Source organism: Electrona antarctica (assembly GCF_951216825.1).
Source record: "Electrona antarctica genome assembly, chromosome: 4".
Classification (NCBI taxonomy): Eukaryota; Metazoa; Chordata; class Actinopteri; order Myctophiformes; family Myctophidae; genus Electrona; species Electrona antarctica.
Window position 1 is genome coordinate 53,311,980 of NC_136809.1, and position 26,746 is coordinate 53,338,725.

Sequence of the window (26,746 nt, forward strand, 5' to 3'; positions counted from 1 at the left end):
ACTGAACAAAACACGTTTAAACATGTTTATGTTTAAACATGTTTATGTTTAAAACTAAATACAAACTGATGTTCAGCTTATGAGCTGAACATCAGTTTGTATTTAGTGATAATGTCACAGCCAGAGTTTAATCCATTTCAGTTGTGCCCGTTATGGAGTGTCAGGGCCCGGGCGCCCACTTTTAATCGGGCCACGTGACGTTGAGACGCCTCACGTCGTCAATGTTTTAACCCATTTAGGCCTGACGTCAAAATAAAAAAAAAAGTCTTCTGAAAGAATATTATATTCAAAGATTTGTGCCGTATTTTCTCGATTTTTCAAAAATAGCAGACCTACAAGCTCGTAGCGCGCCACTCGGTGGCGCGCTATGAGCTTGTAGATCTGCTATTTTTCAATAGCTAAAGTATAACATAATGCTTAGTTAAAACACCAAAAGGGGTTCCCGAATCCCGTCTAGAATGTTTTAATTGCTGCCCTAAACACACTTTAAAAGTCCATAGACTTGGCTGCCATGCGATTTACCTCATCATAAGTGCTCTGAACAAACATTAAAAAGTCAATAGAAAAAGACTGCCATATGACGTCATTTTTAAAAGCCATGCGTTGGAGGGGCTATAGCGCCCCTCAACAGTTACACCATAACATTTCAGCCTGTATACATTTACATTCCCTGCACAATATAAACTGCCCCCAGAAACGTGCCACAATGGCAAAATGGATGGTATTCAACCTTGCTTTGAGTTGCTTAGTGGATTGGATGATTGCACTCTCCCACAGTAATGAGGAACTTTAAACGATACATAATTATTGGACATTTTTGAGGGGCGCTAGTTCAATGTTTGTTTTAAAAATGCCATTGACAATGAAGAGAAACTTTACGTCATCTTGTCCCTATAACACAAACATTAAATGCCATTAACAATAAAGATAATTTAATGTTTGTTTTGTCACCGTTTGTTTTACATCATCATTACATCACCTAATCAACATGAGTTAGACTTTAATATATTACTTCACACGGGTGTGATTTTTACACTTTATATAAATTCATGTTACACTCTGTGACTAGGAACCTTAGTTGCCTGTGGAAGGTCCATACACAGCCACAACATCTTGGCACCTCCTCCTCCTCCTCATGCTGGTCACCAACCTAGCCACATTTTGCTCTGGGATGGCATCCCAATCCTCAACCAGGATTTGTTTGCAAGTCAGCCGACGTGGTTCTGTTGGTCACTCACTCCAGCACGTACAGCATGCCGCCCGCAAGCTGATCCCACAACTGTTCAATTGGGTTGCGGTCTGGACTCGACGGCAGGCCATTCCATCCCCTCCTCCACTCCCAAATTCTGGATGTACGTATACTCTGTGATGATGATCCTGGTTTTGTGGTGGAGAGCGTTGTCATCCTGGATGTTCAGTTTGTTCAGTTTTTAAATGTTTTTCTTATTCTATTTATCTTTTTTATGGACTCCTGTAGTTTTTGTCTTGCACTTGATATATTTATTATTGTATGAGCCTGTGCTGTCTCTTAACTAGGAGAAACGTAATTTCGTTTTTTTCTGCTGCTGCAGTTGGAAAGAATGACAAATAAAGCAATCTTGAATCTTGGACGGATGGCGTTATAGATCCCAGATTCTGAAATGATGGGATCACCACTGACTCCAGAACATCATCCCGATTTCTCACTGCATTGAGATTGCCTGTGAGAGTGATGCCGCCCCATACCATGATGCCAAGTGTTGTGGCTGCGAATGGATTGGAGTTCCCTAACACAGGGGTTCTCAACGTTTTTGGCTGGGGACCCCCGGAAATGCTTTGGCCATGTCTCGCGACCCCCGCCCCGCCCCCCCTCCCCACCCCCAATACAAACTGACTGCAAAAATGACCTTAATATTAGAGAAAATATATCATAAATGAAGACTGAAACCAGATATAATCATTAAGGAAAGTTTATGCATGTACTATGTGTACTATGTAAACTCTTCAATTTCATTTTCCAGCCATTCAGTTAAAAAAAAAAAAAGTAAAAGTAAAAAAAAATAATAATTTGGGGACCCCCCAAAATAATTTGGCGACCCCCCTAGGTGTCGCGACCCACAGGTTGAGAACCCCTGCCCACAGAACCCCTGCCCACAGAGTGTACAATTAATAAAGTGTAAAAAATGGCTAATATGTGCAGTTTTTTTCCTTATTACTGTGGGAGAGTGTAATCATCCAATCCACTAAGCAACTCAAAGCAAGGGTGAATACTGAATACCAACAACTTGCCATTTTTTTGTGCAAACGTGCTACCCACACGTTCAGCTGTGTTTGATCATTCCACAAATACATGGCCCTTACAAGCTGTACCTCGTTGTAAAAGTGACTAATCAACGATAGAAACTATATAAAATGCAATACCAATTGGATATTATTAAAGGGGAGAAATAATCGACCAAAGTTAAGTTTCCGAACTTTTTGTGAGGACTATATACATATTACATAACTTAACCCATTTTGGGCGGGAACCCCTTTTGGTGTTTCAAAGCATTATGTTATACTTTAGCTATTGAAAAATAGCAGTTCTACAAGCTCATGAATTGTAGGTCTGCTATTCTTTTGAAAAATCGTGAAAATCTTTGAATATATATATTAGAATATATATATTATTACAGAGTGAACATTTTAACTAAAATCTTTGCTTCTGGGGAGGTCCCTGGAACAACATATTTTCAGATGTGGGGCGGAGGCATATTACATATAATTTTTGGGGTCCTTGACATGAAATATTGAGCACCACTGATACAGAAACATAAGGTTTTTCAGGAAAATGTCAGGATTTTGAAGACATTTTTTAAATTCAGGCCTAAATGGGTTATTGCTGTATTGTCAGAAATGCATTTTCCTTCATGTGCTACAGTACATGTAAAAAAGGTTTCTCTGGTATACTGCTATAAAATGGATGAATGGAATGTGACATAATAATTATGTCGGCACATTGCATCAGAGTTCCAATTCATCCGTGAGATAAAATAGGCAGAATTGTGGTTGAACACTCACCAGATGTGAGTTATTCAGCCGTTTAGAATCACTGACATGTTTTCCATGTTTTAGACATGGAACGCGTGAATCTTTTTACAATTATGTTATTTTTCAGAAAGGAAGCCATTGAAGGTTAAAATGGGTCTTAATGCTTCCAACTCGAGTAGAATTATTAATGTTCTGTACAAGTGTCCATGACAAAGAAAATATATGATGTGCAGACAATAAAGACTATTATTATCATTATTATTGAAGGTGGTAACAGTCCATTTGCTCAGTACAATATTTCGGGGGCATATTTAGAATGTGTGCAGGGTTGAGTATGTTGAATCTAGTTTGTAAGCGGCTATGGCCGTTTATATAACCAGCTAGAACCTTGGATGAAATGTTTTACAATAATCTATGTAAGCGGGGTCCCCAGCAAAAGAATAAATGCTAATCTACAAGCTCACAACATGTCATGATGTGACATGTTCAGTGCTTTATGATTGGAGAGAGAGACACACACACACACACACACACACACACACACACACACACACACACACACAGTTTAAACAAATACATTACCACTATACATTACCACTATTCACAAAGCTGTCTAACTTGTGCACTACGTCATCAACAGCCTGGGATCCATTCAAATATCGTAGACGGACCAAAGTACTGTAGCTGTTCCGACATTTGGGCAAGCGCCATTTTTAGCCCAAAACTAATGAATTCAAAATCATGAAAACCCCCTAGTTTGACATATCACATGCTACTTAAAGGGGAAAACCACCCATTTTCAACATTTTACTATGTCATTAATATACCTTAAAGCTGATAATAAAAAAGTCCCCCCATTTTGTTTTTCCTAGAAATGTAATTATGAAAAAAATCATTAACATGGTGAAACACGTTTCACATTAATGACATAATAAAATGTTGAAAATGAGTGGAATGCCCCTTTAAAGCAAAATTAAAATGTTATTTTTTGCCTTTTATATAAGTTTTCAATGGTACCCAACGTTCAACCCCTGAATTTGCCATGATCCAAAATGTATATAAAACATTTTTAATATGTTAATTGGATGACCCTAAGGATCATAACAAACCTTGAACGATTTCTATTGGGTCACAATCTTAGATTGACTGGCCTATAAGGTCTGATTTCCACTCTCTCCTCATCCCATGCAAGGCTTTCCAGGCAAGTGCTCTCCGGAACTTCAGGTCCTGTGCTGTTGAGGCAGTCCAGTCCAGGCCCAGAGGGATTTCAAGTCCTCGACTGGCTCGAGCACTGTGCCGCCCGCACTGGTCTCGCGTTACCAGACTGTTGACTCGCAATTTCCAAATGCTTCATCACACAGTCTGGACCAACGGAAGAGCTATCATGCGTAAGCGATAAAGCGGAAGTGGAGCCTCCGCCCCACTTCCGTTTCGTCTTTACAGTCGCGCAAATGTATTCTAATAAATAAAATGAATGTAAAGATGTTTTAAAATATATTTTCGTGAACGGAAATGGCAGCTTCCGTTACTCAGCTCATGGGGGCTATAGGTCCAGACTCTATATAGCATTCGGAGATTGTGGAATAGTTGTATGGCTACGCAAGACTACGCCCGCACTGTCATTACCTTGTTTTCTTGTGTCAGAATGCCTTGACATTTGAGGTCATCCGTTGCTATTCAGCCCATCACAAAAGGTATTCTCTGTGGCGCACATACTTTAGCAGTAGAACCGTCATGGAGTCCTAGATTCATGAGAAAACCTTACACCACCGCACGCAGGTCAGTTGTACAAAGGTGAGTTAGTGTCAAAGTGTCCTTGAGCAAGACACCGAACCCTATTCAGTATTTTAGCCGTGACGTAAGTGCCCTCCTCCAGAGATACTTCCGGTTCCTACTTTTATGTCGCTTTTGTGTCCCCATAGACTAGTTATACTGTGTCCCTCCGTCAGACCAAATCTGGCTGTGACAGCCCGTCTGCCCCACACTGAATACTATCTCCATTTTATTTCATTGTGTAAACTAAATCCTCCATTAGAGATCGTATTAATGCAAACTAGATTCAACATACTCAACTCTGCACACATTCTAAATATGCCCCCGGATATTGTACTGAGCAAATGGACCACCTTCAATAATAATGATAATAATAGTCTTTATTGTCTGCACATCATATATTTTCTTTGTCATGGACACTTGTACAGATCATTAATAATTCTAGTCGAGTGGGAAGCATTAAGACCCATTTTAACCCTCGATGGCTTCCTTTCTGAAAAATAACATCATTGTAAAAAGATTCACGCGTTTAGATATTGCTATTTACAATGAGAAGCGGACGGGAGCTGGTGCCACTTGGACCCGGACGTAACGTAGGACTACAAAATGACGTCGGAATTAAATAAATACCGAATAGTTTGCTCCCGATATGCAGGTTGGTGCCTTGCAAGGTTTCCGCCGCCATCCAGTGTACGGATGTGTGTGGGCGAATCATGTAATGCACAATTTACGTAAAGCACTTTGGCATCATTTACCATTGTACCAGTAATTACTGGCAATACTCGGCCATTGTTGCAGTCACATTATGTTGCCTAATTGCAGCATCAGAATTGTCTACACAGTTTCCGTACGAACGGTAGTTATTTTTTCCTGTCCTAGTAAGCAGGTGGTGTGTAAATCTGGCAGACGGAGAATGTCATTTTCAAAGACGTGGAATTATGTAAAGCCAGGTTTATACTTGTCGCGCACAAAAATAACCTACAAGGTCACGGCGATGCAGTCCGTGTGCTACACAACCAAAGTATTAACCCATTTTGGGCGGGAACCCCTTTTGGTGTTTTAAGCATTATGTTACATTATACTTTAGCTATTGAAAAATAGCAGATCTACAAGCTCATAGCGCCGCGCTACGAGCTTGTACATCTGCTATTTTTGAAAAATCGTGAAAACGTGCTCATTTTTTAACATTATCACAGCGAACATTTTTAACTCAAATCTTTGCTTCTGGAAGGTCCCCGGGACAACATATTTTCAGATGGGTGTCGACGGCCAATTTACAGATTATTCTGGGGGTCCTTGACATGAAATATTGAGCACCACTGATATAGAAAAAATATAGGCATTTCAGAAAATTGTCAGGATTTTAGAAGACATCGGGTCAAAAATGTATTAAATCAGGCATAAGAGCGAGGTATTGGTGGTGTAGCGACACTGGAGGTGCCTATACATGGTGCCTATACATGATGTGACTGATGCCGGGGGTGGTCCGGATGCCATGGAACGGGGGGGATATATAATGAACGGGGCCTGAGGACGAAGAGAGTGAAGCAGTGGGTGGGTGGTACTCGGAGTCACTGCCAGACCAGTCGGAAGGCAATCATTAGTGGTGTGGTGAATGAAGAAGAAGAAGGCGTGTAAAAATAATGTATTCAGCCTCACTCCCCAATCTTCCGCCGTATAGTCTGAAAACCCACCTCTTCAGACTCCATCACTTCAGAATCCAGCACTTGCCCTATATAGCCCAGACGACCTTACAGGCATAATGCAAAGGCTCAACTTATGTAACTTATGCACTTCATGTAGACTTGGATAGCATTTTATGCAGACTTATAGCATTCTATGTAGACGGCGCTAGAATAGCATTTTATGTAGACATAGCACTTTAAAGTGTATATATATATGCATGGTTTCATTATATAGATATTCCACTGTTTACGTTCTTAGCTTACGCATGTTTCATGATAACTACTTTTTGAGTGGTGTAAACCACTCCTACAACTGGCTTTTGTGTGCATAAAAAAATGACCATGGTTGCTATGTTCAAATTAATTTCTGACGTAATTAAATCACACCCGGGTGAACTGGATGACCGTAGCAACCGTGGTCATTTTCTCTGCACAAAAAAAGCCAGTTGTGAAATCACATCCAGGTGTGATTTCATTACGTCAGATCAGAGCTGATCAGGGTATATAATACCTTACCTTATTTCATTACGTCAGACATTACGTCAGACCACAGCTGATCATGCTATATAAAACCTTACACCACTCAGTTCACACGGGTGTGATTTTTATGTATACAATGTATTGCCATGCTTTTTGTTCTTGCTTAACCCATTCTGGACGGTAACCCGTTTTGGTGTTTTAACTAAGCATTATGTTATACTTTAGCTATTGTAAAATAGCACATCTACAAGCTCATAGCGCGCCACCGAGTGGCGTGCTACGAGCTTGTAGGTCTGCTATTTTTGAAAAATCGTGAAAATGTGGCAAGATGTGGCACACATTTGAATATAATTATATTCTTTCAGAAGACTTTTTATTTATTTCGTCGTCGGGCGTAAATGGGATGTAAATCGCTCTGGATTAAGAGCGTCTGCTAAATGCCTGTGTCACCTCTGAAGCCTATTCCAGCCATTCTCACTTGTTCATATGGTACCACAAGGATTTAGTTTTTAAATAATTTAATTTGTTTTGTGTTATATGCGGCTGACAAACACTGCGCAAAAAGCATGGAATACGGATGTGTATATTAGAGGAAACTCCCGACTAAACTTTCCAACAAACTCCGGTAAACTCCCGAATTGTATCATCATACCGTATATGCCTGCTAAACGTGAGGTTTACGGGCAAATCTAGTGCCCATAATTGCCCGTTAACAACTCTTTTCACACAGTGAAAGGCCTAGTGAAATATGGACGGCGGTGGTCTTTTTGAATTATCTGCTAGTACCATTACAGGCCTTATTCACTTGACTTATGCCTGAGACCCGACCCTCACTCAATTGTTACTCTCTCCGGGGAAGCTATGATAGCTATGATATCCCCCCCCCCCCCCCCCCCCTCTCCAGGAATGAATCAGAAAAACACATTTCATCATGCGCTGCTTGGGGGGGGATGTTGCATAGCCTGGCTTGGGTCAGACTGATAACGTGAATTGATTCACGAGTCACGCCTCCTCACATCATACCACGGAGGAGACTGGGATGAATTCACGTCATGTGTCTGGCCACTGTACTGTACTGTACTGTACTGTACTGTACTGTACTGTACTGTACTGTACTGTACTGTACTGTACTGTACTGTACTGTACTGTACTGTACTGTACTGTACAAGCTCTCCTCCCTGGCCTCTGTCAGTATGTGTATGTGTGTTAGGCTGCACAACAGTTACACTTGGTGGGGAGTTAGGCTGCACAACAGTAACACCTGGTGGTGACAATATGCTATTTCCGTGCTCGGACCCAGGGACACAGCCAACGGACCCAGGGACACGCATAGCTGTCTGTCGGAGTGGTCGCCTCACTCAAAAATAGTCCCGCGGCGGTAACTTTAAAAGTAGCTTTAATTTGATGTATCCGATGTGGTCAGGATAAAAGCGAAAAAGTGAATGCAAATGAAGATGATTGCAGCTCTTTATTGATTGTAATATCTCCTTCTGTTTTTCACAGATGGTATCCGCAGCTTTCATTTGATGAAGCAGCTGTTTGTACCGTGAACTGAATTTCCAACTGTTGTTTGAATTGATTAGGCAGACTAGTCTCTTTGGTCTAAAATATGTATTGTTGAATTTATTACTGGTGGTTTACAGTGATGGGTTTAATCTCACTATGAATGCGCATCAGAGAATAGGCCCTATACTACACAATTTAATTTAAGCATGCATGTGTTACTGTTACAAGTGGTTAATGGTTTTAATTCATTATACAGTTGCTCACATTTTTCAGAAAAAATGTCCTGCTCTCTTACCAGACTGAGTGGCTGTGATGTTCAGTAAAATGTCAAAATGTCAATGTCAGGTAGCAAATTGAGGTATCGCACATGCATAATCTACTACTTTCAGAGCACTTGTTTTTTTTTAGTGGTGCAGCCACTCCAATGCACAGCTCTGTCTGTCTGTCTGTCTGTCTGTCTGTCTGTCTGTCTGTCTGTCTGTCTGTCTGTCTGTCTGTCTGTCTGTCTGTCTGTCTGTCTGTCTGTCTGTCTGTCTGTCTGTCTGTCTGTCTGTCTGTCTGTCTGTCTGTCTGTCTGTCTGTCTGTCTGTCTGTCTGTCTGTCTGTCTGTCTGTCTGTCTGTCTGTCTGTCTGTCTGTCTAGGGTACCAACCAAGGGGGCAGGCAGGCTTTCCAACGTTGAAGCTCTAGGTCCTAGTGGTAGGACGAGGGACTACAGGCGGACCCGTGGATTCATGACCGGGAAACCCCGTGCAGCTGGGCTTTAACGTTGAGCGCTCAGTTGCCCTACGTCACTCAGGACCTCAAAGTTGAGGTCCTGGGAGGGACTTCCGGCAGTCTTCCGGGTGCTTCAAAACGCCACTGAGCAACTTCCACTGACATGAATAGCTGGGGGGGCGGAGCTTCGCGCTAGTTCAGTCTCTATTATATATATACTCTATGGTACCAACAGGTGACAAACTGTTGAGCTTCACACTGTGCACAGGTGCATGATGGGAAGCTGAGATTTTAGCAGCCATTACGTCATGCACGCACGCACTCACACGCGCGCACACACACAGAGAGAGGCCAGGGAGGAGGACTTGTACAGTACAGTGTAGTACAGTAGTACAGCACCACTCAGTACAGCACCACTCAGTTCAGTTCAGACGGGTCTGATTTATCCACTTAATAAACAGTTTTACTACCTTTTGCGAAAGCCACCAGATTTAATTAAAGTCATTTATTAATAATCATTTAAAAATGTTGTTACTTAGTCTAGCTGAAAATAGTCTCTGGAAATGAACAAAATGCAAAACCACCATTAGGCTACTAATTAACTTACTAATTCATTTGTGGATAATTACTAATTAACCACACAGCAATGTTTAGCCTATTCAATTGTTCAGGTAAAATCAGGTAGAGTTGCTGGCCTAGGTAGATCTAGGTGATGATCCAGGGTTTGATGAGGTCAGTGTTCTTCATACGGAGACGGTCATAAATGGAGCGCGTCACGAGACATGACGGACTGGCGGCCATATATGGTGGCGTGACGTTTCACGAGGCGTGACGGACTGACGGCCATATACATGTATGGTGGCGTGACGGACGGACGGACGGACTGACGGACTGACAGATTTTGCAGGTTTTCATAGTAATTTGCGACCTGTGGTCGCAATTGGTCTCGTACTTGCTGTTGATATTCTGTACATATACATTCAAAGGTGATAGATTATAGATTTAAGTGCAGATGTCTAATAGACAGTAAATAGACAATGTCTTTCAAGGGTGTACACGGACAAATGTGTCTTGTCAAATTTCCGATTTTCTTTTTTATACACAATTATAATGTTCCTCTTTTCATCATAATACTAATGAATGTCAAGTCTCCAGATTTTCTTCAGAATATGACACTGACTTACTATGACTTTACTATTACTATGACACTATGGGATATTAGTACAACTAGTACTCTAGTGATTCTCAAATGTTTTATTTGCAAAGACCCCCTTAACCCATTTAGACCTGAGGACAATAATACAAATGTCTTCTAAATCCTGAGTTTTCTGAAAAAAACGATGTTTCTATGTCAGTGGTTCTCAATATTTCATGTCAAGGACCCCCAGAATTATCTGTATTTGGCCGCGGACCCAAATCTCAAAATATGATGTTCCAGGGACCACCCAGAAGCAAAGATTTGAGTTAAAAACGTTCACACAAGAATATATTCAAAGACATCCACCACATTTTCACGATTTTTCAACAGCTAAAGTATAACGTAATGCTTTAAACACCAAAAGGGGTTCCCGTTCAGACTGGGTTAACGCAGAGAGTGTACAAATGCAAGGGTCCATTTGGTTCCATTTGAACGCTCAAGAGTTACAGACCTGTTGGTCATTCTTTCTCTTCATGTGTTTCTGGTAATATTATTGTCCACTCATTTTGTACGTCTGTGGCAAAAAAATTAATTTTGAAAAAAGAATGTCCACAAGCCCCCCGGCTGTCTTTTTGAAGTTTGTTCATTGAAAATGAATTCATGATTTTTTTTCATTTTTTTTTGTTCATCTCTACTATTTATTTTTCCTTATTTTGCTGTATTTAAATGTATTTTAATTCTTATATTTTGCCTCCCCTAGGACCCATGGGAGGGTGGGAGGGTGAACGGGAGGGTAGGCTGGGCAAGCGTGACCACTCTTGGTCATTCTGCCCAGCCTAAGGGGAAGGGTTGCCCAAAAAAAACAAAACGGGGAATGTCACCAATAACAATAACGATGTAAAACTAACCTTGTACCTCTCCCTGAATAAAGAAATATATAAAAAGAAAGAGAGAAAATGAATTCATATTGTTCCTTACTCTCTACACTTCTCTGTTCCTCTCTTGTGTTTCATCCTCCTGTCGTTGCTGCCGACACCTCCAGCCGCCTCCTCCGGGGCACAGATCAATAAGCGCTCATCTTACCTTCATCTCTGGTGTCTCTGGAGAGAGCAGAGAGGTGAGTCATACCGACATGAAGACGCACGCACGCACACACACACACACACAGGCGCATCATAGTCAATGCAACGCGCCTCAACCCATTATTCACATAATCTCTAGGCTTTGCCTCTTATCCCGGTCGTGACATTTCCTTCTGATGCACCTGTTGGGGGCGTGCGTGGGCAGAATGCTTAAAATAGACGCTGGATCGATCCTGACTTAATGAGGCTAAGGAGGACCTCTAAAACTCCTGCTGTCTGTCTGGGCCACTTGGCTTGTCTTTCTGCTTCTTCTTTTTCCCTTTTTTTTTAACCCCTTTAGACGTGAGTTAAAAACAGTACAGCCACATTTTTACGATTTTTCAAAAATAGCAGACCTACAAGCTCGTAGCGCGCCACTCGGTGGCGCGCTATGAGCTTGTAGATCTGCTATTTTTCAATAGCTAAATTATAACGTAATGTTTAAAACACCAAAAGGGGTTCCCGCCCAAAATGGGTTAATTGAATTACATTTACCTGATAACAGACTCGACAAGCCAAAAGCTTATTGATAATCTGGTCTCGATAAATGCCGAACCGGGTTTGTAATGGACCCGATTTTCCCTAGTCACATCACAACAAGTTGTCTCGAGACACTTCCACATGTAGAGCATGTGAACCGACAGAACCGACAGAGATCCTATGCCGAGCAAGCAATTTTGCGACAGTGGTGGTGAGGTAACGTCATGCAGACCCAGACTCGAGGGTGGGCGGCAGGGGGCGTAACTAGCGCGACGCAGACAACGCAACTGCGTGGGGGGCCCAGAGAGACAAGGGGGGGCACACGGCCGCCCACCCGTGCCGTCTGTAAAATAGAATTACAAACTCATGCAATGACGGTTGAGTTGAACAAACTTTTGGCGGGAGCCTGGACGTGGTGTGGCTGCTGCTAGCGCACACACACACACACACACACACACACACACACACACACACACACACACACACACACACACCCACACATCATAGGCACACACGTGCCCCCGCCTCCCAATAATAACGTGTCAGTCAGAAGTGTCTGTGGCGAGTGTGCATGCAGTGGGCTTTCCCCGTCTCGAGTCCCGACAGCCAGGTACGTTTCACAAATCACAACCACAGCTGTGCAGTGCCTCGCTGTTTATAAACCAACACGCAGTTTGGGCTTGTTTTTATACAGGCTGCAGCTGCTGCTCTGATTACAATCGCGACAGGTACAGCACTGTACAACTGCAGGGCCCCGCTGTGCTGTTTATAAGCCAAAAACAGTCCGTTTAGGGGGGGGGTCACTCACTGATCAGCCTGCGTCGGGGCCCACTGACATCTAGTCACGCATCTGGTGGGTGGCCATCTGCCTCGACCGTGTCAAGTCTCAGATTCAGTCTCGGGCCGAATGCAACGTTAACCTGATCTAAATCTGATTCCATGTGACTTGTATGTGACGTGTCTGCGTTTTAGACTTATTTAATCAAATCAGATTCCAATCTGGATGTGGCACAGATCTGATTCAGGCTGGGTTTGGCTGCCAGTCTGAACACGCAGAGCAGATCTGGTCACTTGAAAACGGCAGTGTGATCGGTCGGGCCATGAAGATCGGATTTGAGAAGAAAATCTAGATTTGAATCAGATTTGTGACTGCAGGGCCTGAGACCCCTGTCCAATCTACCGTATACTTTACTTTCGCAGGCCAAATTGCTACAGGTAATTTGCATAAATTAAACACCTTCCAAAGAACACATGCATGTATCATTCATCACAGCACAGACGTAATGAACAAAGGCTACCAGAGGGAGATCCAACAGCACAAGTGTCATGTTTAATTTCACAGCATATATTGCCGTCCACAGTGTGTGGCACAGTGGGCGCACGTGTTATTAGTTTTCAAAGCTAGGGATGCTATAACCCATTTTGACCTGAGATCAGATTCTACAAATATCTTCTACATCCTGACAGTTTTCTGAAAAAGCTATGTTTCTATGTCAGTCGTTCTTCGATTTTTCAAAAATAGCAGACCTACAAGCTTGTAGCGCGCCACTCGGTGGCGCGCTATGAGCTTGTAGGTCTGCTATTTTTCAATAGCTAAAGCATAACATAATGCTAACACCAAAAGGGGTTCCCGCCCCAAATGGGATAATCACCAACAAGGTGACAATTGGAACAGGGGTTCTCAACCGGGGAATACTATATTATTGATATGTTTGTCTGACACTGTAGTATGATCAAGTACTGATTAAAAAAGAAAACAAATGTGGAAGTTTCTTGCCCGAAAGCAACGTGCGCTTTTCAGAAAACTGTTTCAGAAGGTATTTGTAGAATCGGGTCCTCGGTACTGGTGGGACGATATGGGTACCTCACAATGTGATATCTGTGGCGATATTAGGCCCTCGATAATTATAATATTACGATATTCGATAAATTGCATGCATTGATGTTCAATATATTGCAAGGGATTTTATCAATGACATTATCACGATAGCTGTAACAAAAAACAAAACAAAAAAAAAAACATAAAAGGCAAAATATCTGGAATTATGTATTTATTCCAAAATCTTACAACATTTGTTGTGTCATAAACTGGCCAATAAGTACATGAATCTTGCCTCCTCCAAACAGTAAAACTGCAACTTTGCAACTTGTCCACAACTTGTCTGTCCACAACAATGGGTGCTATCAATCCATCACTAAAAGGTATCCGGAGAACTCGCCAGTTTACCAACTCGCCGCGATTTAGTGCATTTTAGTTTTACTTCACCTTCATTTAAATTGCATTGAAGAGAGGATAGTTGTTTAGAGTTGACAGCAGAGAAAGTATAGGAATGCTAAAAGTTTAACCGATTTAGGCCTGACGTCGACATAAATAAAAAGTCTTCCGAAAGAATATTATATTCAAAGATTTGTGCCGCATTTTTTCAAAAATAGCAGACCTACAAGCTCGTAGCGCGCCACTCGGTGGTGCGCTATGAGCTTGTAGATCTGCTATTTTTCAATAGCTAAAGTATAACAAAATGCTTAATTAAAACACCAAAAGGGGTTCCCGCCCAAAATGTATAAAGTACCGAAACAATGCAATTCATTAGTAAACAATTCCTGAAATGGTAGGCCTATACTTATCATTGGTATTCACATACTCACCTTTTTATCATCATCTAGCTGACCATTTAATTGCAAAATAATTTGATCACTTTGAAAATATAACATCTGTGAGTTTGACCATACAGTACTACACGGATTAAGACCGCATGTTAGCATAACGATGAAGACATTGATGAAGAATCTTCGCCGCGGCGACTTGGTAAACTGGCGAGTTCTCTGGTATTCCACTGAAATATGTAGGGAAAATGACAAGAAACAACTAAAATAAGATGGACACCAGTGAGCATAACATGCAATGAACCTGAACCGATTTCAGGTATTCATCACCAACTTGTTTTGTATGTATTGTAAAGTTGGGCCAATTTCATCGATATAATCACGATGCCTGTAACAGTGTATCCATTAATTATTGCGGGAGGAAGTATCGCGATATATCGCAACATCGATATATTGGCACACCCCCAGTCCTCAGGTCATAATGGGTTAAAATCATGTTTAATATCTACAAAGCGTCGTCTGGAATTGGACTACCAGCTACACTTGTGTTGCTTTGACACGGAATGTGTCCCTGTCTAGTACACCAGAGTACCATTTAGAAACCTGCCACATATATATATATATATATATAAAAAATGCAGACTTACTGCCCCATACAAGCACATGCTATGCATGTAAAGATGTCTTCGACATCAGTACTGCATTACGGGGCTGAGGCAGCAGGAAAAAGGTCCTGGGTGGGTGGCGTCTACTACACGACTTGATGTAACGTGGAACCACGTCAGAAATGTGGACCTCTACCAAATTGTTACAGGTAATTTGCATAAATTAAACACCTTCCAAAGAACACATGCATGTATCATTCATCACAGCACAGACGTAATGAACAAAGGCTACCAGAGGGAGATCTAACAGCACAAGTGTCATGTTTAATTTCACAGCATATATTGCCGTCCACAGTGTGTGGCACAGTGGGCGCGCGTGTTATTAGTTTTCAAAGCTAGGGATGGTATAATCACCAACAAGGTGACAATTAGAACAGGGGTTCTCAACCGGGGAATACTATATTATTGATATGTTTGTGTCTGACAATGTAGTATGATCAAGTACTGATTAAAAAAGAAAACAAATGTGGAAGTTTCTTGCCCGAAAGCAACGTGCGCTTTTCAGAAAACGGTTTCAGAAGGCATTTGTAGAATCGGGTCCTCGGTACTGGTGGGACGATATGGGTACCTCACAATGTGATATCTGTGGCGATATTAGGCCCTCGATAATTATAATCTTACGATATTCGATAAATCGCATGCATTGATGTTCGATATATTGCAAGGGGTTTTATCAATGACATTATCACGATGGCTGTAACTGAAAATGAAAAAAATAACCATAAAAGGCAAAATATCTGGAATTATGTATTTATTCCACAATCTTACAAGATTTTTTGTGTCATAAACTGGCCAATAAGTACATGAATCTTGCCTCCACCAAACAGTAAAACTGCAACTTTGCAACTTGTCCACAACAATGGGTGCTACTAGTACTGACAATCATCACTAAAAGGTATACGGAGACCTCGCCAGATTACCAACTCGCCGCGATTTAGTGCATTTTATTTTTACTTCACCTTCATTTAAATTGCATGGGGGGGGGGGGGGGGGGGGGGTGGGGAGAGGAGAGGAGAGGAGAGGAGAGAGAGAGGAGAGAGAGAGAGAGAGAGAGAGAGAGAGAGAGTAGTTGTTTAGAGTTAACACTAGAGAAAGTATAGGAATGCTAAAAGTTTAAGTAACGAAACAATGTAATTCATTAGTAAACAATTCCTATAATGGTAGGCCTACTTATCATTGGTATTCACATACCTGATACAAAGGTGAGTCCTTTTTATCATCATCTAGCTGACCATTTAATTGCAAAATAATTTGATCACTTTGGAAATGAACTATAACATCTGTGAGTTTGACCATACTACACTGATTGAGACAGCATAACGATGAAGACATCGATGAAGAGTTTTCGCCGTGGCGACTTGGTAAACTGTCGAGTTCTCTGGTATTCCACTAAAATATGTAGTGAAAATGACAAGAAACAACTAAAATAAGATGGACACCAGTGAGCATAACATGCAATGAACCTGAACCGATTTCAGGTATTCATCATCAACTTGTTTTGTATGTATTGTAAAGTTGGGCCAATTTCATCGATATAATCACGATAGTGTATCGATTAATTATTGCGGGAGGAAGTATCGCGATATATCGCAACATCGATATATTGGCACACCCCCAGTCCTCAGTCCTCAATATCTACAAAGCGTCGTCTGGAATTGGACTACCAGCTACACTTGTGTTGCTTTGACACGGAATGTGTCCCTGTCTGCTGTATTCAGTTAAACCAATGTTCCTATAGTAAGTACACCAGAGTACCATTTAGAAACCTGCCACAAGCCTGTGATGGAGGCTCTTAACCTCAGCTCACCTTCTCTCTCTCTCTCTCTCTCTCTCTCTGTCGGTGGGTTATAGCTGCTCATCATTCTCGACACAATGTGGGAGCCAACGCAGGCAGCATGCAGCTAGGAGGGGTCGAGGGGAACGAGGCACTCCACCTCTATGTAGACACGATGCGGCACAATGGGCGGCTCAGTGGGTTCCCGGGACCCCCCAGAGTCAGTGTCGAAGTAGCCTGGGGTCCACCTATGCTTTCTATGGCATAGGCAGCTCCCGGCAGAATCCGCCGGGAGAATCTAGCTGCGCGACATGAGACTAATTAATTAGAGCGAGAGAGGAGTGTGTGTGTGTGTGTGTGTGTGTGTGTGTGTGTGTGTGTGTGTGTGTGTACTGTGTACATGTACGTGTGTGCGTAAATTTAACAAAGGTGCAGACGATCAGAAATCAGCAGAGAGTGATCGACGTTTGCGCTATACTCTATGCCGAAATGAAGTGGACTTTTTTATTTTTCTCCCTGGAAATAAAAACGTCTGGGTTTCCGAGGCTAGTGTCGAAGGGTCCTTGAGCAAGACTCTGAACCCCTATTTGCTCCCCATGAGCGGGTTGGCGCCTTGCATGGTTTCCTCTGCCAATCTGCTTTGGATGCTTTGGATAAAAGCGCTATAATAAATGCACCATTTAATGTGGCATATGACGGGCAGCGAAAGCGACGGTTTAGCAGCGCTGCAGTGCTCGAGACCCCGAGGCTAGCCAGGAGGGAGTGACGGGCAGGGCAGCAATCCAGGAGTCCCGAGTCCAGTTGGTCTTGACTAGTCTGTACTCTTTGCATCAGTGGTACCAGCTCCTCATGGCTCGGCAAGGCTACTTTCTCCCGCATCGCAGGCATAGCATTGCGTCGCATCCCATCATGAAGTCAAATGTCATGGCACTCACTCAGTGGATTGTTAGACAGCCGAGGTCGGATCAGAGTCACTCATGTCATGTCACAGGGTTAGCCTCGGAAACCCAGGATGACAGGGTTATCTTGTAGTTACCTGACTTAAGTTGACTGTACATACATTATTAGATCCACCAGAGTCATACATAATGCATATGGTATAGTCACCTTTCACCATGCGTGCACGTGTGTAACATGCCAAGGCTTTCCTTAAAGCTCCAGAGAGAAAATGTTTAGGTTATATCACTATTTCTTATCAAATGTTCGGCAGCTGTTTCAGTCTTTGCTTGTTGTCCTTGGCTCCGATTCATAATTTATAATATTATTATTTTTTATTTTCACACTGCATTTAGGGCTAGCCAAGGCCCCTCTTTCATTCTGTGTCCACAGTGTTTTGTTTGAGAATGCATACCAACCAAATCTAAATGCATACGTTGAAAGGAAAATAGATTAATCGTGTCATATTGCACGGTCGTGCCAGGAATGCCACGCTTATGCTTTGGGCCCATGAGGGAGGGAGGGAGGGAGGGGGTGGGTGGGTGGGTGGTGTGTGTGTGTGTGTGTGTGTGTGTGTGTGTGTGTGTGTGTGTGTGTGTGTGTGTGTGTGTGTGTGTGTGTGTGTGTGTGTGTGTGTGTGTGTGTGTGTGTGTGTGTGTGTGTGTGTGTGTGTGTGTGTGTGTGTGTGTGTGTGTGTGTGTGTGTGTGTGTGTGTGTGTGTGTGTGTGTGTGCGTGCGTGCGTGCGTGCGTGCGTGCGTGCGTGCGTGCGTGCGTGCGTGCGTGCGTGCGTGCGTGCGTGCGTGCGTGCGTGCGTGCGCGCGCGCGCGCGCGCGCGCAATTCCATGTGTGATAGTGCGTCTGTGCGTATGATTGTGTTGGTACAAGCAGCTTTACCACGTAGCTGGCCTCTTCTGCCACCCACTGGAATTCAGAGCACAGACAGAATAGCTCTTCTTCACCAAGTCAGTGGAACGATATCTGTATTAAGCCTGATTTATGCGTGTCAAACGTGGCAGATGAATGACAGAGAAGTGCTTTGGAACATGAATTTACAATGTAGGCATTTAGCAGACGCTCGTAATCCGGAGCGATTTACAGTAAGCAAGAACAACACATGGTAATACATCAAAGTGGCAAGTGCTATGGCAAAAAGGGGATTTTTAAAGTAGCACTGCTTAATTCAAAACGGGGGAAAAGGCAGACCTGCAAAGAGAAGGATTCCAAAGTACTATAAAAGAAATATAAAGATTTATTTTGCGCAAGGCAACAGATATGACCAACGCGTTTCCACCGAGAAGGTCTTCATCGGGGTCTGTTTGGCTGATCAGTCGCACTTAAATACAGCCATGGGTGATGTTCGAATCCAATCCAATGTCCGTACATTATCCATCCATCCACCCATCTTCAACCGCTTATCCGTAGTCGGGTCGCGGGGGCAACAGCTCCACCAGAGAGCACCAGACATTCCTCTCCAGAGCAACATTAGAGCCTTCCGGGGGATCCTGAGATGTTCCAAGGCCAGTGAGGGGGGGGGGGGGGGTCTCCTCCCAGTGGGACGTGCATCGAGGACCTCGATGCCCGAGAGGCATCCTAACCAGATGCCCTGAACCACCTAAGCTGGCTCCTTTCCAGGCGAAGCAGCAGCGGCTCTACTCTGAGCGGCTCTACTCCGTACATTATTACGTCATGTCATTTGAATGGTCGTTCAAGTGAACACACAATCACACATACTCAAATAAATCTAATTTAGATAGACCCTGATGAAGACCTTCTATAGTTGGTCCTAACGCGTTACGGTCATATCTGTTGCCTTGCTCAAAATAAATCTTTATACATACTGTATGTTTTGTTTTTTTCATCAAAAATGGAGTGCCTTGGAATGATTTTCTTTGCAAGTCTGCATTTTACACCTTTTGGGAATTAAGCTGTACTACTTTGAAAGAACCCTTTTTGTTTCATGTTCCTACCTTCATCACCAAAAAGCATATATAACGTGCTTCGGGAATTTAATTCTCTAGCCATTAAGGGGCTTTTTGTGCAGACAATCTTCCTGTGGCTGTCAATCACTCCCGGATTAGCATCACTCCGAGCTGTCTCCCTGTTATCTAGATGAGGTTAATGCCAAACGGTTAGCCATCAATAGATAGATATATCACGACAGAGTGCTTTTTCACGAGAGAGCCCCGGCCAAACCAACGGTGCCTGACTAAAAGGAAGGTTTGCATCCAGAGGGATACAATGTTGTTTTCATCAAAGTTGAAAGACGTCTTTCCCTGTGTTGTTCACAGATTTATAGGCAAGAACAAAAATGTGGATTTATTTTAGGAGAGAATTATTTAAAAATCAAACGTTCCGCAGATATTTGGTTTTCTATATTCTCCAAGCTCCATGACACATAGATTGTTTTTATTGAATAAATTATACATTTTGCAAATCAGGGTTATAGGGTTTTTGGGGGGAATTTATTGAAAGGAATCATTAGCATTTCTGTGTGTTTCATAATTCTAATCATCAGAGACAGAGGTCTATGAGGATCTGTTTATGTGTCTGCGTCTGGCTCATTATACACATCTAAAGGATAGGGATTGTCATTCAACACTTCAACACCATTTGAAATCCCAGGGTGGATGAGAATAGCAAAGCAACTTTCCATTTCTCTCAAGCCAGACAACTCTTACACAATCTTCGAGAGAGTCTGACTCCTGAAAGTTGCGAATCGAAACCGTTTGTCATTTCCATTCATGGAAATCTTTCAAATGTATTTTAGAATTTCCATTTCTGCTGCTAATCGGCAAGCTCGATTTGTTTTTACTTCAACTATAATAGGATTTACAGAAGGATTTAAGCAAGTGCAGTGCAAAGACTGAAATGGAAGTGGGTGGAGGGTCTTTGCAATGGGGAATATTACAGATTATTATATTACTATAACAGATAGGAAAAAAAAGCAAAAAAAATAATAATATGGAGGCCAGCAAAGACTAGTAAAGAAAAAGTATTATATTGTGGAAAAAGGTCCCATACTTACTTACTTACGCCTGCTACCCCTTCTGGGGCATAGGCCGTCAACAAGCGATCGCCAACTTGTTGATCTCTTGTTGGCGTTTCTGTAACGAGGAAGTGTTTTACGGGGTGGGGTTGTTACTTGTTAAGCCCCACGCCCAACCCCCAACCTGGAGGGCCAGGTGCTACTTTTCGTCCGGCCTCTACTCTAGAAACCTGCCCGGCATGGTTAAACCTGCTGAGGGTATGAACCCCCTCCGGTATAGCCTTCTGAGTCACGGAGGCACGCAAGCCTCTCCACCGCGACAAGGTAGCGGCACACGGAGAAGAAAAAGGTCCCATAGTCTGTCATTACATTTTAATCATTAATCATCAATGGCCCCCCCGGCACACGTGACCCCTCAGTCTTCCATGGTGGAAGGATGAATCTGTATTTGACTCTGGCGCTCAGCAGTCCCAACTACTTCCTCTTAGAAAGAATGGGAAGGGTTAGCTATGATGGCCAGTTAACCACCAGCTTCTTCATTATCCTTGGATACATCAACACCATCATGTTTTATTACTAAGGACAGAACCTGCCTTCTCCGTTCATTCTGTTGCTGTCCCTCATGTTGATGCAACCCACCCCCCAACAGTAAATTGGAGAGAACAGATCTTTGGCCACATCCATCCGGTGAAAACATGTCACAGTTAAAACATCTGTATTATCCATCCGGTGAAAACATGTCACAGTTAAAACATCTGCAGCATACATCCGGTGAAAACATGCCAAAGGACCCGAGACTACTCGGACATAAAGAGCATTTTTTGCTCTGGCCCTTCCAGGGGTTCTCAACTTTTTTTGTCTGGGAGTGGGGAATGCCCCGGCCATGTCTCGCGACCCCCGCACCCTCCATCCAAATTGACTGCTACAACAACCTTAATAATAGAGAAAATACATCATAAATAAATACTGAAACCAGATATAATCGTTATAAGGAAAGTTTATAGGCCTATGTAAACTCTTAGTCTTCATTTTCCAGCCATTCAGTTGCATTTTCATTTACACATATTCAGAAAATAATATGGAGCTGATCTGTTCTCACATTCCATATGTTGATCTGACCTCAACAAACCGTACACTGAAGACACATGTATGGCCAGTACATAATTCATTCCATATGTTGATCTGACCCCCCCCATGCCAAAGCTTCGGCACCCGCCCAGCAGTCTGCCGTCACCCAGGCAGATGTGTGCACGCGACCTTGCCCTTTAGGGAGTCTTACTGCTATTGTTACTGAATGGGATATAACTGATTTGTCAAATGTTTACGCTAGTTTCCAGATTTGACCCACTTTTATTATTAAGTAGTTTGGGGAGTGCCTTATTGTCGGCATCAGCCGGTAACATGCAGGAGTCTGTCCCCGTTACAAGATAAGTGAGCAAAGATACATGTTATGAAATTTGATGGATGTAAAATAAATTGTTCATAACCACTATCTGACTCTCTGTCTCTCTCTGTCTCTCTCTCTCTCTCTCTCTCTCTCTCTCTCTGATCTCTCTCTGTTTCTCTCTCTGTACACACACAAAGCTTGTGTTTGTGAATTGTAAGGAGGCAGAGACGAATCTGTGTTCAACCTCTCCCCTCCATGGCTCTCAGCCCAGAGTTTTATGCACAGTAAATCCCAGAGAATGCATTTATTTCCGAGACCATTAAACCTTCCGATTGAAATGAACACTCTGGAATGCACGATAAATTAATAGTAGTATAGTAGTATCTACAAGGAATTACTTCGGGAAAAAGCTGTCAAGATAGCAAATGACCTCCTCTCATCCGCCCTGCAGGGAGTTAGAACTACTTCCCTCTGGTAGACGGTACAAAGTACCTAAAGCTAACCGTAACATCTTTAAAAATTCCTTCATTCCTAATGCCATTAAGGCACTAAATGATACCATGTCTCGTCAAAATCAGTTTTTAATGTACTTGTCACTCTTGCCATGTAGATAACTAGAATTTCGCGGGCCTTCGGCCCGCTCATCCCAGAGTTGCGTTGACCCGCGTTGCGATACAGAAGTCCACAGATACAGAAGTCCACAGTGACACGCGTTTTATGCAGCTGTTTTGTGTTGCAGCGCGTGCGAGCGCGCGCGCGCGCGTGTAGTGTTGTTGTTCTTATCCATAACAATAAATGGATCAAATATGCTCTATATTAGTTATGTATAGATGTAAAGCAGTGGCTGGCAAAGGTGTGATCCAGGGACCCTCATGGTTCCTTGAGGGGGTTCCAAATGGACCCATTATAGGTCTGTAACTCTGAGAGTGTACAAATGGAACCAAGTGGACCCTACAGGTCTGTAACTCTGAGAGTGTACAAATGGAACCAAATGGACTCTTTTATAACGTTTAACTCTGATACTGTACAAATGGAATCAAATGGGACTCTTATGGGTCCATTTGGTTTTACTCTCAGAGTTATGGGGGTCCTTGAAATTAAAAAGGTTGAGAACCTGTATGCAATGGCTTATGTCTTGTAAAAAGAGAGACCAGCCTATTCTCCAAACCATCATATCTTATGCTTTGCTAGGTTGTACAAATTAATATTGGGTCAATATAATTTGCAGGACTCACGTGTGTGCTCTCTGTCTCTCTCGCTCTCTTCTCTCTCCTCCGTCTCTGGGGTGTGTGGGGGGGGGGGGGGGGATTAGTTGCGCTGCCTGCGACAGTGCTATACTTCTCCAGCAGCGGTGCAGAACCGAGAGAGTGACACATTCTTTTGGATGTAAACTGCGCAACGTGTAGCTTTAAAGTTCGGATTGTGTAGTCGCACCGGTGGTACAAAGTGAATGTTACAGCTCGCACGGTGATGTTGTAAGGCGCAAATGCGAGTACCTAGTCGCACTGTCGAGCCCTGTGTAGTGTAGTGGCATTTTCGCTGCATCGCGAGGCGATCCAAATTCCCCCCCCGCGCACGCACGCACGCACACACACACACACACACACACACTGTACGTAGCTGTGTGTTGTTGCAGCGCGCGCGTGTGCGTGTAGTGTTGTTGTTGTTGTTGTTCGTGTCCATATATGCGCGTCGGTTTGTCCCGCTTGTACCACGGCAGGTTTGCACAGTGCGCTCAGTGCGATATTTCCGAACGTGGGCGTTGTGTGTGTGTGGGTGGGTGTGTGTGTGTGGCTGGCCTGTGTTTTGTTGCGTGGGGATCGCCATGTGAGGGGGCTAGCCAATAAGGGCCCTGTGTTGCATGTGGAGAATGGTGTAGGTTAGTGTGTGTGGTGTAGCCGAACGGGGTGGTGAGAACATGAGGGGGATGTAGCACAGCAATCGGTGACCCCTACATTAAGCTGTGTTGCTCCCAAGATGCAGTGCAAATGCGTGTTGTAGCAACCGTAGCCAATGGGAAAACAGGATGCAGTGTTGCCAGGTCCGCGATTTGTAAGCGAGTTGTAAGTAGCGTGTTGAATGGCATTTTTTCTGGGCTTGTTTTCATAGACCTGGCAACAAATTAGGCGGGGGTGTCGGTGCTTGTGGCGTGTTTGTGTTTATTATTGATATTGATGTTGTTTGTGAGTGTGGACGGGAGCCGGCTTTAGTGGCAGTGCAATGACAGTTTTTACGCGGGTGTTGTTGAGTGTGGCCGTGCGGCGCGACATGAGGAGATAGCCGTGGATCGACGCGGAGGGTAAGGCTGTGTCGTGTTAGTGTGTTGTTGCAGTGTGTGTTGCAGCGTGTTGCAGCGTGTCAGTGACGTAGTAGCTGGTGACTTTATTTTCCTACTTGGGCACACCTTCTCAAATGTATAATAGATTGTGTGTAAGTGTTGTTGCTGTTTTGTTGTTACTGTTGCTTATGAGACCAAAGACAAATTTCCACATTGTGGACAATACATGAAACTATCAAAGTAACTAACATGAATTGTGAATTAATAGCTCCAATAAGTATTCCTTCGACATGAGGAAGTGATGATGAAACGATACATAACACTGGAATAAAAGGAATGCGTTCCTTTGCATTGGAGAATAACATTATACTAGAAGGGCTACTTGTACTAGGTTAAATTAATGAAATGCCCAAGGGACACGGTTCCGTTGAAAAATGAGTTAGACTCTGGAGTCTCGTCAAATATATTTGTGCTATAAATCAGCGCATCACAGCAGTTTAGTTCATCTTACAATTTAGGCATTTAGCAGACACTCTTCATCCAGAGTGACTGGATTGAGACTAACCATTCGGACATATCCAACAAAACAATCTTCCTAGCTGTTAAAGGATTTCCGGCAGTACGAAGAGAGCTTCCCTTTCTTATTTGAAGCATGAAAAGTGCCGACTCGCATCACCTCATCTTCCTGAGTGTAATGTCTCCTACGTTGAATAGAGGAAGGGAGCGCTGCCGTGGTCCTTTGTTTGTTGAACTGAATACAGGTGCTCGTTGGCAAGGTTAAATCATAACTTTAAAGAAGAGGATCCAAGGCACTCTGTTCCAGTGAGGTGAAAAAAAGCCTTTTTTATTGGCAAAGAACATTACAAAACGAAGGACCAACACGTTTCGGCACTCAGCCTTAGCAATATGACGAAGGCTGAGTTCCGTAGCAATATACAATGCACATAGATGCTTAGAGGGATATTTATTTCACTATGAAATAAAATAAACATTAAAAAAATATATATAAAAAATAATTGAAAAAGGTAAGGGAAAAATCACGGCCCACTGACCCTTTAACCCATTTATGATTGAGGACGAATGAGCAACAGGAACCCCCAAAAGGGGTTGACCCGTCCTGAATGGGTTAAAAGAACATTCTTTTTTTTTTTTTTTTTAACAATGTATTTATTTTCCTTTTTTACACACAAATGACAATACAAAAAACAACAATGAACATTACAAAAAAGAACATTCTAATCCGTGACGCGGCCGTGGTTGTTACCATTATTACCACTACTTTATATTTGAAAGTGAAATATCCCTTTGAATGTGTGACAGCATCCACTCCAAGCTAAGAAGAACCTCTTTCCGTTATAGTTTTCCACGAAAGCAAAAAAAATACCCAACATGGCTTCCACCCCGCTTGTGTCATCCTCTATATCCTGACCTCCGGTGAACTGCTTTTGGAAAGTTTATATTTGTTTGGGTTTGCTTTCGCTTGCTCATTTTGCACGCATAAGGGGGACGACTAACGGCTTTGGCACGTTGTGTGTTTGTTTGTGGCCCTGACCACTGGCCAGCCATGTCCCCCCTAGTCTCCACTGGGACCCGTTGTGTCGAACCCACTCACACAGGAAGCTCTAGGGATGCTGTGGGTCCAGAGGTTAGGGTTAAAGCTTATGGGAACCCATTCTCGGCGATGCATTCCCTTCCTCTCAGATCACAGTGTAGATGACCTTCTACGAGACCTTCTCATCTCCGGCGGTGGGCCCTGAACTGAGACTTTTATGTTCATGAAACTATATAAATCTAAAGGAAATTTAAGTCTACTTTGTCACTGATTTTTTTATTTTATTTTTTTCTTGGCAAAAAAAACGACATTGTTGTGCCCCATGAAGCCAGTAATTGTAATTAGAAGCTTGCAGGCAATCTGAGTGACACACACACACACACACACACACACACACACACACACACACACACACACACACCAACCCTACATTTTGAACGAAGGCAGACAGCGATTTATCTTTGGCCACTGACCGTGTTTTTTTCCCGTGCCGGGCAAGTTGTGTAATGTGGCCTGTGATCGTGTCCATCGCATCACAGAGAGGGTGAACTGCGAACGCCCACAAAGCTGGGTTGAAAACACGGAGGTAAAGTCAGTGACGTATCATTCACGGCCACAAAGCACCGGCGCAAACGGCACTTCCGCATACGTCACG